The following is a 17,091-nucleotide window of genomic DNA, read 5'->3' on the forward strand; positions in this document are numbered from 1 at the left end:
CTTCAGTGGTGCGCTGTGCTGCACGACGGGGCTCGTGCATAGCAGCTTCGGCGCGCGCACAAGGGCGCAGCGCCATGCATAGAGACTGTTAATTCAACTGCGTCACTCCTAAATTAACCGCGAGCAAAAGAAAGGCGGCTGTCAATTAGAAGCTAAGGGGCTGATGGCGGGTGTTGCTTTCAATAAAGGCTGCCCGGGAAGCTTTAATCAGGCGACCACGCGACCGTCCAAATGTCACCTGTCTGCATCTCAACCCGCCACGCATCATGATGGTTTCACTAACAGATAACAATACTGATCAGATATGCTACACATGCTGATCAGATAGTGTATCTAAACAGTGGAACAGTGGCTGATCTACAGTACGTTCACGCGACACTTTTTGTCCATATAAGCGCTTTGGACCTTGGCACGTGCTCCATGGGCGGATGGAATGTGACGGAGCACGTGCGTGTGTTATTAATGGCACACAGAAACTTCACCTGAGCTGCACCGCACAGAAACACACTCACGCTGGATAAAAATTTTCAAAACGACACAAACGAAAATTGATCAGATGCACGCGTTTGTCCTGTTTGTCCAGCGACTTCAAGTGCGATTCATTTAATGACATTTCGAAGTCAACAGAAGAACCGAGTTGCGGAAATTCTATATATATAAAAAAACAAGCAAACAATACCAAACACGTGACGCACAGACGCCGACAAGCAGGTTTGGTGTCTCTTTAGCAAACACAAAAACAATTCCGATGTAAAACCACATTCTTATTTATCTCCTTCTTTGGTCTTCTTTTGATAGAAACACAAGTTCAGCAAGTGCGACAAGGTTGCTGCCACGTTCTCAGAAAAAAAAGAAACAAAAAAAAAGAAAGTTCCTTTTCTGACTTTGCTTTCTTCATCTTTTCTGAAATTGTCACTTTCACTGACGACTGCGATGCGCAGGTGCGAGCTGCCACACCGGTGAAACTGAGTTAATTACTGCATGAGAGGACTCGCTGAAGATGATCACGAGAAATCCACGGGAAACACCAGAGGAAGGAAGCTTAATTTACAGATCATTTTGAATGGAGGAAATTTAATATGTAACCCCCTTTTACACGATAGAATCTCCCCTGGCATTAATACGCTGTCATAACAATTAAGAATGTCAATATTTTGAAACTAAATCACTATGTTGTTCATCATTCAAAGCACCACCTTTCCAAATGTACTTTTTGGCATTTTGTTTTTTTCAGAGTCATTTGTTCCATCTTAAATATGTAAACTTTAGCCTTCGCCTTTTATGTGTTAGATAAGCTGATGACGCACAGTATCTGGTCTCTAACTCCTCGAAAGCACATGATTGCTGCAAAGTCTTTGTGTCATTAAAGGAGAAGTGCAAACAGAAACGCTGTAAAGGGAGGGAAGAAGTTAATTAAGACATTACTGTAAGGAGGAGTGAAACACTAAGCAAAATGGAGACATTCTGCTTTCCTAAATATGTTCAGTATCTTTATTAGATGAGTGCTGGAGAGAGCTGACAGTTTGACACAAAGCATAATTTAAGGTAAATGTGTTGTGCTGGAAAGAAACACTGAAATACCTTGTTTCACACACAAAGAGGAAGTGAAGGTAGTCAAGAATATTAGTGAAGGGTTTTTATTTCTGTGCATGCTGAGAGCTGGTGTTTATGGACAAAAATACTTGGATCAGATGACGCCACAGCTCTCGCTGTACGTGAGGGCATCTGATTGGGATGACATTTCCATGTAGGAAGAAATGACGCTCTGTTTGCGTCACAGCGGCAGACTAAAGATCAAATGACAGCAGAGGAAAAACAGGAGGACGGAGGGGAGACAAGGTGTCGTGAAACAAAGTCCAGTGGAAAGGGTGTGATTAATAACACTGTATTTCCACATAAAAAAAAAAAGCAGAAATGTGGGTGTAGTTCCAAATCAGCAAGACTGTTTCACCTCAGAAGAGAGAGACTCACTTTGTTTAAAGCTTGAGAGCTTCTCCAAAATCTTCTGCCCATTGCGATTCACCGAGAACTGAATTTACTGGAGTGAAATTCAATAATCTAACAGATGTTTTGTCATGAGATCAGTGAGCCGATCTTCTCCTGCAGGACATTTTTTACAGCAAGCAGGTGGGTCCAAAGCTCTGCTACCACAGCACACATCTTCAAGGTATTGGTAAAGAAAAATGTTGGTACTAAAAGCTTTCATATCATTTCATCAACCAGACAGCTTTCTTTAAAGTATCCACAGCATGGCAGGACAGCAGCTGGCCTCAGACAACCTGACTGCGTGCCTGCTGTAAATGAAAGCATAAAGGACTGCATAATGCAAACCAAAATAATTCACTTTCAGATTTTCAGAACTGTCATATTTGAACATCAGCTCAATGACTGCCTGTTTCTCTGTAGCTAGAAACCCGTCTGATAAACTCAAAACGCCTGACGCCTCCTGCGGGAGTGAGAACTGTTCTTGGAACAGCCCGTGAAGGTTTGACAGTTAAAGCTGATGTTCTACTGAGCGCAGAGGGGTTAATGTTATTTTAAGTGAAAAGGTTGCAGTAGCAGTTCCTCAGCGGTCGCAGCTGAACGCCCCAAAGTGTCATCACTCCATTTCACTGTCCGTTTTATTTTAAGCTGGGACTCGGCCTGCAAACGGCTGCTTCAGACTTTTTTCTAAAGATCAAACAGGTGAGTCAGTGTTGCACTGCAGGCAGGTTCTAATGCACCTTTAAAGAACAGCTCAGCCTGTGCTGTCTCTTACTGCTGTTGGTAGCAACAACGGGCTGAGAGAGAGCAAGAGGAGATAATACGCATCTGTGTCCGAGCACCCGCCAGAGCTTTGATCACTTGATGTGACACCTAATTTTGCAATCTGATTGAAAGCACAAAACTTGATCATGTTGACTTTTTCAGTAAAACCAGTCTGACAAATAAGAATTTTGATCACTCATTGGTAGTGCTGTATATTTATCAAAAGACTCATGTGCTATACATGCAGTGACAGTATGGGCTGTTAACTAGACTAACTGCTCGACACACACAGGTGTGTTGAAAACGACATGACGCTCTTTAGACTGTGATGATAAACAGCAGTGGCGTCTTTAGTGAGCACACACCTCTAACATCTCACTTCTTCAGAGATTTGTCTTTGTAGCAGCCACAAAAGGAAAATGTAATCTCCAGAGTTGCCTCTAAAGAATCTGATTTGGCGAGTGACGAATGTTTTTAACCTGCCGGGGTGACAGAGTCAATTCTTTGTCATTCATGAAGTCACACTCATTATCTCCTCCTCTGAGAATAATTCAAAAGCTTTTATAGACGCACAAAGCGAGAGCTGCACATAAATCACCAGCATGAAATGAAGAGATTCAAGACGCAATTCTGATATCGAAGGTTTTTGTTTTTTCTTTCTTTCTTTATCTGGAACATAATGACTTAGAAGTTAATAAGGGCACATGACTCATGGGTGAAGTGAGTCTCATGGGAGATATTTGCTCGAGCTCGATTCCTCGTGCTTACGTCAACAGCGCTCGTGCTCACGACGCATCATAGTGCATTATAGTGACTCAGACTCCTGTCAAGGCACATAATTGATGAAGATGTTTGTGTGTGTGTGTGTGTGCACGCGCGCAAATGTCAGAGGCAGGTAGCAGTCATGACTGCCTGAGCAGTGACCGCTGTGCTCGGTGACTCACAGCAGAAAAATCTACATAATGGATCTTGCGTTGATAGTGACGTGGGTTAAGCCTCCCTCATACACACACACATTGAAACTATTTAGCATATCTATGAGATTTCCAACTATTTATGGTACATCAGCAGTCAGCAGCTCCTCTCCTATCGTGTCTGACTAACTCACAATCAACTGTGCTAGAGAATGTGAGTTCATGAATGTGAATATTGACTTCAGTGTTTGGTTTATGAAACCATTCAGCTTCAGTTTCCATTACCAGCTCAGTTCCTGGCACAGAAAATGAACACAAGCAGCCAAGTGTACAACAACAGGTTGACACTCACGGGCCTGTTATTACGCCACAAAATGGCTCCTGGGGGATGTAGTTCTGTGCAGCAGCATATGTCCGCCCGCTTCTTTGTCCGCTGCCCCTTCAGTGCCAGTTGAGCCAATGGAAAGCGGCGTAACTGTGCGTCTGGCAGAGATCGGTGTAGGAGACGTGTGTGTCGTTGGTGGGGAGGCTGGAAGAGAGACAGAGGGACAGCAGCTGAGCTGAGGGGAGTCTGGCTTCGGAGATGATACATGGTTTCATTAGAACGCCAGGTCATCGGGTCAAGAGGGGAGCAGACACACACACCATTCAGACAGACAGACACACACACACACACTCACAGATACATGTGTGTATAGGTAGAACAGGCAGGGAATTCATTTGGCTGGCAGACATCCTGGGAAAATAAGGACACGTGAGGAAGTCACACAGCGAAGTGCCAAGCAAAACCGAGCTGTAACATGTCATAACCAGACAGCCAATTGATTTAAAGCTGAGCACGCTCAGAACAGTCCCTTATACTGAAACACAATTTCCCACAAGTCCTAGTAGCCTTTTCACATTGATGAATCCTCCCATAATTGGTGAAATTCATTGCTATATAATGCAATTTATCTTTCCAGCTGCTTCAAACGCAACATCCAAATCCATGCGTGTTTTAAATTTTAGTTCCTGTTTGCTGCTGCTGAAATGGACAAGCCACTGATTTGATTTGGAGGGTGATCAAATCCAGCCATCTAAATATTTTGGGAAAGTTTTGGAAAAGGGAGGGTCTTCTAATATATCCTCATTTAAAATTTGAATGTTCCTTCATTCTTCCCTGATGAGATTAATAGTATCTGTTTTAACGATCAAGTTTGTTGTCCAACCCATATCTTAAAACATACCTTATTAGACACAAAGCTGAATTCAAGGAAATTAAACAAAATAACATTGAATCAAACAGTTTTTGCTCATGTTCATGTCATTATCCATGAAGTGAGTTCTTCATTATTTTAACAGGATGACTGTCAAACAAGTGATGTTCTATTGGAGAGGGAAGAGAAATGAACAGATCTCCAACCATCACACAATGACCAGATTATTTGGATAAAAATATTTAGAATGAGATATTTGAGAAACTACAACAATATCATCAGAAAAAAAAAAATCATCAGAAAATGGAAGAACGGCTGCAGAATCAGGCGGGCCACCTTGGGAAGGGCCTCAAGAGTGTGGAAAAATCTTGCGAGAAGCCCACACATCACAGGGAAATGGAGACAGGAGAGACAGAATATGAAAGCTCTGAACCGGAAAGCGGATGCATGGAAAACCGAAAATGACACTCTGGAGACGCGCTTCCAGAGAGAGCTGTCTGCAGAGAGGAGGCGCTTCACAGAGCAGCTGGCCACCAGAGAGGATGCCTTGAAGAGGGAGCCCTCCTTCAAAAGAGGAGAAAAACTCAGAAAACAAGCTCAGAAGGACAACGAAAAGGAGCAGCTGGGAAGCACTTCAGAGCTGGACAGGATCAGAGATTGAAGAAGGGACAGAAGAAGAAGATATTCAGGTTTCCTAAGAACAAGAATAACCAAGATAGTTGCTATTCTCCAGTGTCCACACACACTCTTCCTACTCGTCACATGCTGCACCAGCCTCCCCTGTCGTCTAATTATTCTAAATAGTTAACTGAAATAAATATGAGAAGCAAATACTGTATACCTTATGTGCCTACAGGCTTTCTGCCACACCCAAAAGACTGCTTAGTTTGCTTAAAATGTCAGATTGAGGTACACATCCATAGCAGCAAGATGTGCTGTACAACTAAAAGTTTGCCCAGAGGTGATCAAGGCAACTTCTCCTGTTAGAGGGCGGCCTATAGGAACAGATAGATGAAGGCACTTCAGTTCACATCAGCAGGCCTGAGGACCTGTCCTGTGCGATCTTGAACGTTTTGGACTGAGATACAAAAATAAATTTCACAGCAACAATATTATAAAAGGGAATGTGGAAACATGTTGACAGGCAGTATTGACTTTTTGGCTCGCGGCTTCAACCAGAACCGCTGCTTTGATGTGCTGGTTAAAAGTGTGTGTGTGTGTGAGAGAGAGTCACGCAGAAGGAGGTTGTTTTCTTCCCTACAGCTTCAGGGATGCAGAGCAGATAAACAAAGCCATCTAAACCACTGTGAGTGTTTTAATGTGATCAAAGATGGAGAAAGCTGTGTAGAAATTATGCATTGAGCTCGACACATCTCCCCCAATATTCAAAGAAATCCTATGCTGCGACAGCAAATTACACACCACCATCCAAAATGATCATTTGCAAATGTTATCATCAACTACGCTTGATAAATTGCCATTAGTGTAACTATTAGTTCTAGTATTGCAGTGTTCTGTCCAAGTGGTACTGCCATACATAAGCAGAAGCTGTTGCTCAACTGCTGTGAGTTGGCACAATCAAACACTGTACTGTGTGGGCCTAGTTTTACTTTCAACTGGATTAAAAAGTAGGAAACTAGTGTTTATTATGTTACATAGTCTGTCATCATGTCACTGCTGATTAAGACTGATCTTGTTTGATGAATGGTTATCATCTTCTGCAACATTATGCTAAAATGTGACAGGAATTGCAAAAGGTGTGAGGAATTAGCAGACCTCAAGTCATTATTGTTGGACAGACTATATCACTTAACATTTTCATATTCTTAAGCAAGACCAGTTCTTTCAGCCACAGCTCGGTCTTTCTGGCCCACCTCTTTGACTGCAGAGGTGACACACTCCAAAGCTGTATGTTTGGCTTTGTTTGTATATATTATATAGTCTATTGAAAAATCATTTGTGCTGGATTTTATAAGAGAAGAAAGGAGATTTATAGATGCCAGGTGAATAAGTTACAAATGAGATTATTTAAACCTGCTTAAGTAAACGTTCTTATGCTTATGAACTGGACATAAACACACCATCAAATGATATTAAAACAAAGTTCAAGTATATACCTACAAACATTTAAACATGTAAACTGTCACCACCAAATTCCCAAATCCAGCACTATCTAGTTTGAGGTGATTCTGTGTCCTATGAGTTAATTAAAATGTTTCCATGTGAGTGCAACATCAATTAAAACAACAGATAAACGTCCTTAAACAAGACTTTGACACAGGGCTCCTCTAAAAGACAGGGCCACAGCATTCATAAACCCTGCAGGACCCATTGGGGTGATATTGTAGACTTTAATGAAGTGACTAAAAACAAGTGACACGCAGTGAACGGGGGCTTTCAGTTGTGCTTTGACATCTCATAGAGAGAACCTTCAGTCCTCAACTGCATCTTACACTCAAGTTTGCACAGTTTTGTGGTGAGGGTTGTTGCCCTTTGCTGATTTAGTGCTTCTCCCCAGGTGTTCTCTGGGATGTGGTGCAGCACTCCTCTCATCCTCCACAGGGATGTCCTGTCTTCAGGATGTACAGACACTGGTCTGCAGAGGCTCCTTTTCGTGGAGATGCTGTTTATGCTGCCTCTTTAATGATATGAATGTTAATGTTCACTGCAAACATACAGGAAGAACCCTTGTTTATGATTTAAAGTAGCCTGACATGTCTTCTTCATTGCAGCGGCACTGGAATGATCACATCACACTGATCAGTTATACACAAGTACTCACTTCTAATAGTAAAAACTGAAGTGCTGAAATCTGCACTTCTGACACTTAAACTGTGTGTGTGCCTCAATGTAGACATGACTGAAAGCTTGCCTGAGAGGAACCTTGAAGCCGGCCGCATGAGAGGATACTGATACAGAAGCGGCCTCCCCTCTGGCTCCTCTGGCAGCCTTCCCTCCCCGTCGGGGCTACTGGTGAGGCAGCTGGAAGCCAGAGCTACTGTTCAGGCTGATGAGACTCCAGCCTGGAGATAACGGTAGGAAGACGCTGTGTGAGGTGGTGGAGGAAGAGGAGGAGAAGGAGGAGGAGGAGGGCTGCCTCCCTCAGCCCTCAGGACACAGCCGCATCTGACTGAATCCATCCAAGGTGACAGCGAGAGAAGTGGTGGTGTGTGGTGGGCCTTGGGCAGGGCAGAGGGAAGGAAGGAGGGAGGTGGAGGTTGAAGGATGAGAAAGGAAAGGAGGAGAGGAGAGTAGGTTTTCTCACTTATTGGCTTGTGTTTATTGTGTGTGCGTGTGTGATCATGTGGTGTAAATGTTAAGAGCGGCCTGCAGCCATGCTGACAGTGCACTGCAGGGGGTGATTAGGGCCGTGCCATCCATCTCACAGGCTGACTACAACAGCAGCAGCAGCGGCAGCAGTAGCAGCAGCAGCAGTGGCGGTGGAGGTGGAGGAGGGAGAGAAGGGGCCTGTTTGGAAGACATGATGGAAAGAGAGAGGGAGAGATTACTAGCCAACGCTGATTAGCTGGCAGCTTAACGACACGCTGTGTTTTCCATCTCATCGTCAGCACATGACCTGGGGCCGACTGGGGGAAATGAAATGGTTTTTTTATTTGTAGAGAGAAAGAGAAAGTGCAGTATGGCTGGTAGCTGCAACGTGAATATTCAATTCCGGCAATTACAAGATGTCCCACTTGGAGAAGGATAAGTGATGTGACACTTTACTGCTGCAAATGTAGTTATTTTGGGGTCATTTTATATGGAATATCTTGAATGATTGGTTTATGAGTCTAAATATTTATCTTATTATACATTGCTTTTTTTTTAGTAATGCTGATACTGTACTTTTTTGTACATTTTGTCTGTTTTTGTTGTCTTGTAAGCCCAAACAGCAGGGTACCATGTGGTGATAAATCAAACAAATACAGATTAAATCATGGTATAAGCAAAAAACATTTTCATGAAGACACAAGTTATTCTTTTTAATCAGATCCGGTAAAAACGGATCAAGAGAGTGCTGCACTGCCAGGTTCTACAATTCCTATTCACTTTTTTATTATTATTTTTTTTATCAATATGAATCACTGCACACAAATGGGCTGTTTTTATAGTACAAACATTCTGCCACACATTTTATTAAGCCAGCGCTATTCTCTCGCAGATGAATGTGATTGTGGCACGGTGGTGACTGAGTGTCTTGCTTAGGAGGATGAATGGCAGCGGCGGCTCTACGTTTTCTGGCTCATTGCCTCAAAATGACTCTCCCAGTGTCATTGTCAACGAGTGCTGGGAGAAGGAGGATCTTTATCTTTCTTCTTTCCTGCTCCTTTTCTCTTTCTCCCTCAGCACTGCGGCACCTCTGTCTTTTCTCTCTCTCTCTCTCCTCACCCTCGCTCATTCTTTGCCAGCCTTTCTTTCCATGCCTCTTTTTCTCTCTCTCTCTCTCTCTCTCTCTCTCTCTGTTCTCAGAGCAGGGAGCTCCCACGTCACTGCTTCCCTGGAGCTGCTGGAGTGGGGGATGGGAGAGAGGGAGAGAGAGAGAGAGAGAGAGAGAGAGAGAGGAGAAAGGGAGGAAGGGAGGTAGGGAAGGAAGCAGGAGGGGAGGGAGGGTGAACAGACAGTCTACCAGGCTCAAGGGGAGGCGGTGGAATTCTGCAGGTTGCCACGGTGAGCCAGTCGATAGTGCATTGAGCCACTTAGCTGCCGCATGCACAAATACTATCTCTGTCCTTCACCTGCTAGACAGTGGAGGAGTGTGTGTGTGTGTGTGTTGTGTATCTGTAATATTTATTAGGCCCCACCTCCCTTACTGTTGCTATGCCTGTAATGCTGTTCTTTCTACCAGTGGCAGCTTACAACAGTGGAAGATTTAATACTCACAATATGTACATAGTAACTCTTAACACAACGGTTCCTTAACCTCAGACAGATGCAGACAAAGGCTAACTTGTCATTTGTAGGCAGCAGCCTCTGACTTGACTCAAATGAGTGTTGTAACTGCTGCTGGCACATTTTATTTTATGTAGCCTGTTAGCTAATTATGGTTAACTGGATTGTTTGCAAACTGGTATAGAAAAAAAACCCTTGGAGGACAACACAAGACTAAAATGATAAATGATTCATTCAAGGAAATGCTTTAAAGATTTTGGGTAAATTCCCCAAGTGCAATTAAAGATAGGATGTGTAGCATTTCCATATTAAAATGTAAATAAAACTGAGCTGCAAATGTTATGTTACCATAAATTACAGTAGACTGACTCCATTGCAGTGGATCTGGCTGTCCTGAATTTGGCTTTATATTTTTAACCCTTAACACACAGCACTGGCACTTCAAAACCCACTGTTTTCTACATAAGCCCACATGCACACTGACTGCACCTTGACATGTGTCATCAGTGAGTCAGGATCAGCCTTTTTCCAAATGCTGGGAGGCCGTAAGTGGCAAAATCTGATGTCATTTGACTAAAAGCTCTGCTCATCTTGCATTTTTGTTTTGACAAAGTGGAATCTCCAAACTCTTTACTACGGTGACACACACAACTCTTTATTTTGTTGAAAACTCCAAAGTCTGCTGCCAGGCCTGGTTACAGTCACTGAGCCATGATTGAACAATTGATGTTTGGGGGAGGGGTTTAGCAATCAGTAAATTACACTGCACTCATGCACAAAATGATCATTTGGAAAACACACACGTACGCACACTCAAACACACACTCTCGTGTCAGTCCACGTCTATTATCCACCCACCAGCTATGGACAGGAAACAAAACACATGAAGGCTGCACTAAGTTGGATTTATGTTGATTGGAAACTTCACATCTAGATGTCACAAGAATGAGCTGCTTCTGTTTTTATTATGTTTTTCTGTCTCTTTGTGTGTGTGTGTGTGTGTGTGTGTGTATATGTGTGCATGTGTGTGTGTGAGCCCACATGTGCCAGGATTGTGCCTGTGTGAATATCCTTGTCTGTGGTGTGTTATGGAGTGCAATAGCTGTACGATCATAATATGCATGTAATTGTGTTTGTGGCTGTCTGTGTGTGTGAGTGTGTGTGTGTGTGTGTGAGAGAGAGAGAGAGAGAAATAGAGAGTGACTCTCTGCTAACCCGTCCAGTGTCATGCAAATTATGAGCTCGGGCCCAGTGTTCGGGGAACAAGGCCATTGATTGGAGTACCTTGCTCCGTTGCTGCGCACCACTCAGTAATGTCCTGTGGGGGAGCAAATTTGCTTATTGTGATTGAATTTTATTTATTTCTTTTATTAGGGTGCTACATGGTGCTACATGGGAACGAGACTGAAGGAGAGAACAAAGAAATGAACGTAAGAATGAAAATGGCTGCCATGCTGAGAGAGATTTTGAAACTCATTTCAAAGAGAAGGCTTATGGTCATACTAGGATATTTTTTTCATTGGATTTCAGGAAATTGATTTTTTTTTCAAAATGCAAAAGGATAAACCAACTATTTGAAGACGCTGTAATATATCAATAAGGACTATTAAAAACACATCAGTGAGCCACACTGTTGCACCGGGTGACATGTTCCTTTAGAATGATCCGGGGTACTGTAGTTTATTTTGAGTCAGCCTCACGCACAGGATCCTGTTTCTGTAAACAACCATAAATGTGCCAAATGTGTATTAATACACTGCTAAAATAGTCCCCAAAAATTACAATCACAATCATCCTTTTCTCCTCTTTAAGTAAATTTTGCTGACGATTACAGCGCCCAGCTGTTGCAGGACGCCTACGGGTGGGCGATTGGTCCAAAAATAATATCACAATATTAATGTATCTATAATTATATTGATCAATGGATAGATAATGGACAGCATTTATTAAGTGCTTTTTTAGTCTGACTGACTCCTCAAATAACATTATACACCACTATGACGTCAAGAGCAATTTGGGGCTTGGTGTCCTGCCCAAGGACACTGCATGCAGACAAGCAGACTACGACCTCCTGATCAGTGGCCAGCAGTTCAACCAAGGAAGTATTCTTGGTGATAAGAAAAAAATCAATCAAAATCAAAATGTTTCATTACTAATTAAAAACAACAACAACATATAATAGCAACAAAATAAGTATTATAGTTTTTTCAAGTACTGTCTGCTGTGTTTGGGACTCACACGAGCTGTTGAGCTCTCCTCACTGGATCTCTGGCTCGAGGCAGGTGCTTCTCCTTGAGGTTGCGAACTGTGCTTTTGTATTGTCCCCTTCTTGCTGTCAGTCTTCTTGAACTCGTTACATCACCGTGGCTTGCTGTCTACCTCCACAGCACTTTTTTGGAACCAATTTCTCCACCAGGAGCTGTTAACAGTGTTACTTTCACAGACATGATCAGGTCAACAAACTGAAATACTGCCATTAACAATAATCATATATTAATAATCCTATTAAAATTTTACCAGTATTATCATGAGCAATATGAAATGGCACACCCCTAAATATGAAATGTAATGTTTGTGAAACATTTAAAAAAAATGTTATGTCTTAAATATGAAAGACTGGGCAGGGCAGGGAAATCTGACCACGCTGTCAGTTTTGGTCTTTTGCTGGGATTTGTGGACACGGCTTCAAAGTTTAGAGCTAACAAAAATGAAGTTGAGTCTAAAACAGTATTAGACAAAAGAGAAGTGCAAAGAATGGATGTTTCAAGGAGGAAATAAAGGACAAAGCAGTGAAGTATTAGTTCCCGCTCTCATTGCCCTTTCAACGCTGCCGCCTCTCTGCTGCTGGTATTAATCACCGTTCTTCACAGCTCTGCCCTCATCCCTCTATCCTCACCCACTGTATTCAACTTGACCTTTTCCTTCTCTTGGCCGCTTCCACTCAGAACCCGGGAGCCTTTTGATATGTGGGAACATTTTCTCTGACCAGACACCTCGCACCCTTGGTTACACACTGGAGGAGAGGATTGAGGGGTGGGGGGGCTGCTGCTGCTGCTGGTGATGGTGGTGGTGGTGGGGGTTGAGAGATGAAGTGTGAGAGAGACACAAAAAAGAGAAATGGAAAGGAGAAGATGGAAAGAAGAAGAAAGAGAGATGACCAGAGTAAAAAGAAAGAAAATGGGGTGAGACAAATTAGTGGCAGAGACATTTGAATTTAAACCATAATTTTTAGAATTTCTCAGTTTTACTCTCAAAATGCTGATATTTAAATAATCAATTAAATAATAAATTCAAAGCCATATAAATTCATATTCATCTCAGGATTTTTCTTTTTGTTGCAAAGACCTACAAATTTCTCTTTTCCACAAGGCCCTATCTTTCATCACATGATATTGAAAATTTCACTTTCAGTATTGCTCTGACCCTGTGCTGCAGACACAGTGATAAGTAGATAAAAGAAGGATGGATAACCAAAAACAGCAAGGTCACCAAAGAGAGAACAAAACACGGGTTTTTTTAAAAATACACATACGCATTAGTGTGAGACACGGTGAGAAAGATTAGATTTGATTCAGTGGGAGATTTTAAAATTACACTTGAATTTCATTGTGAGCAAAAGAGCTGCAGAGAGATAAGAGATGTGGAGGAGAAGGAAACAGGATAGAAGCTTTAATGTCAAATTAGCAGGAGTGGACTGGAGTGAAATTAGATTTATTCAGAGGCTATGGGAGGAAAAATTGGAATTATCCCTCAGATCTGTGGAAAGTATTGAGCATGGGAAGAAAAAAAAAAGAAAGGTGGGGGTGGGGTGGCTGTAAGAATGAGAAGGAATTTTGTAAAGGGAGATGGAGAAAAGCTATTCTGCTTTGGCATCGACTCTGTTGAATGAGCCGTCCTCCTCATCCAATGCTCTGCTCACCTCTCCAGGCCTCCTCCGTGTCCCCTCAGTGTGTTAAAGACCCCATAAATAACTTGTAGTCCCATCCCCAGACACACAAAAGACAACAGGACGCTCTCCTGCTGCTGTTTCATGTCAATGCTCTCTCGTCTGCTGCTGTATGGAGTCAGTTAGGGGCTGATAAACATCATTAAAAACCAATAGCTTCCTTTTGACGTGCACTCCATCCTCCGCCCCCAACATTGTTGTGTGTTAATCATGTTAAACAACACAGTGTTTGGCTACAGCACGTTCCCCACGGGCCCAGAACAGGTGGCCATTAACGGGGGTCAGGCTCATTTGGGGATAAAAAGCTCGTTAAGTGCGAGTTTAGTGTGCATGTGTCGTTTAGGCACATAGAAGTGGCTTGAATGTGGAGAAAATGACTGGAATCAACACCATAGTAAAGACTGCATCTAAGACAAGCATGGACTAAAATGGAAGTACACAAACAAAGGCATGCATGCATACACACACACACACACACACACACACACACACACACAAGTGAATGGTCTGTCTGTATAAAAGCCAAGTGGCGGAGTGGAGAGTTGCTGAGGGGCCACAAAAGGATGGCTGTCTGCAGATTCATAACTTGGAGGCCTTGTGCAGGAGAGAGAGAGAGAGAGAGAGAGAGAGAGAGAGAGAGAGAGAGAGAGAGAGAGAGAGAAACAAGAGGCCAATCTGGCAGCAAGAGACAGCAGCACATATTCACCGGACACACACACACACACACACCGATGCATGCGCGTAACGGACACGGACAAACATGGGAGTGCACATAGGAATGAGCATTCAGAGGCAGCCATAAATATGGACAGACACACGCGCACACACACACACACACACACACACACACACACACACACAGAGGGTGGCGTGGGACCAGGAGGTCTTGGCTGTGTCTGCTCCACGTGTCTGAACTGTCCTTGGTTTTCCGGCTCTCTCAGAGAGTCGGCTGATTTATGACACAGATCACTGTGCGTGAGTGAGGGTGTGTGTGTTTTAGCTTGTTTGAGATAAACAGTGCATGAAATAAATATAGTGTATAATGTATATATTTTATTTCCATCTTTGACTTTTAGACCAATAAATCCTAAAGGATTATTCCACTTTATTACAACTTGGGTCTTTGATAAAGACAGTCACACCTCTAGGTCTAGTCAGCAGCTGTTGTGGAAGCTTTCACTGTATCACATGATCTTCCTCAGCAGGTGGGTCTCACCTTTTATGCCAACATGGATAAGAAGTCATGAAATTGCTCAGAAAAACCTATAGAGAAACAGTGAGATTTATTATCATACAAGTTCTGTCAAACTCTATTCTGTCCTATTTTAAAAATAACGCTCATGTTTGTGCTCTCAGCTGGGAATTCATTTTTCATAAATACAATAAAAAAGAATTTAAAGAGTGAAATTAGCCCTCTACTCTGCATGACAGAAAAACACATTCTGGCAAATCTTCTGCTTTGAACCAGCTTTGGTGTGAATTTTTGAGTGTTCTGAATCTATCCCAAACGGCCTGCACACCCAGCAGGTTTGGACAGACTTTACATGCATTTAAATTTGTATTCCATGGGTTTCTCTTTGATATACTACTATTTCTCATGTGCAGCATGTGTCAGTGGAAATCTTTCTCTAATTTGCATACAGTATCATTAAAATATTTTTTTTCCGCTTTGCATACAAAATCATTAAAATGAGCAACTATTTGCATAAGAGTATAATGTGCGGTGAGTGCATGAGATGTGTGTTTGGAAATGTGCGTGAGATTATGTCTGTGTTTGTATGTGGGTGTGTGCGCAGAACCATATGTTAGTTAGTATTTTTCCACAAGGGGTTTGCATCTGCATTCAGGTCTCTCTCTCTCTCTCTCTCTCTCACACACACACATAGAGAAACACAGAGGCCTGCAGTGGGGGAAATGGTGGGAGACGAGGGAGAGAGAGGAGCAGTGAAGCGTGAATTATGGATTTTGAAGGATTTCCCATTGCTGCAGGAGTGTGTATATACTGAGAGGGTGGGTTGGGGTGGGGTGGGGGAGTTGCTAAGCCAGATAATGAGAGGGAAAAATGCGAAAAGAAAAAGACAGATACAGTGGGGAAGTGGAAAGAAATCTAAAGTCCATGAAGGCTGATAGAACCTGAAAGGGGAAAGAAAACGATGCTGTATATTTGCTTTAGGGAGCTCTGTGGGCAGGTAAGAGTGAGCGGTGAGGTGAGGGCAGGCACGCCTGACCAGTTCAACACCTCTTCTTCCACAACTTGGACTTTCTCTTGTGCCACTTCTCTCTGTCGTTTTACCTCAGGCTGCTGTGTGAAACGAAGGAGAGTCAGGTGGTGAATGCTTAACCATGTGTGGCAGCGGATCAAAACATTTTTTTCTGATGGAAGTGCTTTAACACTGCCAGTAAAACTCTGGATAGCTGATAACCTCCATGCACATGTCCTGCACACACACACACACACACACACACACACACACACACAAGGTGTTACCAGTTACAGATAAGATTTAAGACCATATGTTAACTGCCAATCTAAACACATTCCACTCTTTTCTGTTGTTCTCATCTCCCTCACTTTTCTTTATTGTTTTCTTCTTTTCTGTAACTGCACCTTCTAAACGTTGCAAGTGCACACACGCACACACACACAAGTTTCTCCTTACGGTTACGCTCAAGGCCTGGCAATACATCAGGGTGTCACTGCTGCTCAATCCCAGCAGGTTTTTGCCTTAGTCTCTTTCTCTCTCTCTCTCTCTCTCTCTCTCTTTCTCACACACACACACACACAGCCCATGAGGATTCTTTATGTCCTTTACAGCTGTCTGCACGGTTTCTTCACATTTTATTAAGCATCTCTGCTGAAGGCCATAGTCCATGTCTTAAATATGACAGGAAAATGAAATATATTGTTTTTTTTTCCAAAGAACTTTCGAACAAAAAGTGAAATGATCGATTAGGGTCAATTAAGTTGACACATCAATCGGCGTAAGATTTAGACTGACTCTTCAGCTCCTTTATGAACAAGTTTAGATCCATTCACATGGTCAGGGCCAATCACTTAGCTCTCAAGTAGTTTTTGTTGTATTTGTCAAAGATCTCTTAACATCCTGACAGCAATCAACAAATGCTTTGACAAAAAGAAAGAAAGAAAGAAAAATCCAGTGTGTGTTATAACTAAACTTTTTTTTAAACTACTTCACATCACTGTCGAGAACCACGAAGGACGCTGCTTCCACAGTAATCTTTAGACTGAACAGGTGCTCAAACAGTCCTGTTTTGAGTCACTGTCACTGTGGCAGTGACAACAGACTTGACCAACAGCGAACCCAGTCACTGAAAGCACACACCCACAACCCATTACTGCAGGGCAGGACAGCCTTAACAGACTGAGGTACATTTG

General features: G+C 42.7%; 1 protein-coding gene across 1 annotated transcript in view; it reads right to left on the minus strand.

Moving 5' to 3' along the window:
• Positions 1 to 3,786: 3,786 nt before the first annotated feature.
• Positions 3,787 to 17,091, minus strand: part of card14 (caspase recruitment domain family, member 14) — a 74,083-nt gene continuing 60,778 nt past the window's right edge. Inside the window, exon 25 of the transcript XR_006844611.1 lies at positions 3,787 to 4,191. The gene's annotated coding sequence lies outside the window, so the exon portion shown is untranslated. The remainder of the gene's footprint in view (positions 4,192 to 17,091) is intronic.

This window comes from Scatophagus argus, chromosome 2 (genome assembly GCF_020382885.2).
Source record: "Scatophagus argus isolate fScaArg1 chromosome 2, fScaArg1.pri, whole genome shotgun sequence".
In the NCBI taxonomy this organism is placed as follows: Eukaryota; Metazoa; Chordata; class Actinopteri; family Scatophagidae; genus Scatophagus; species Scatophagus argus.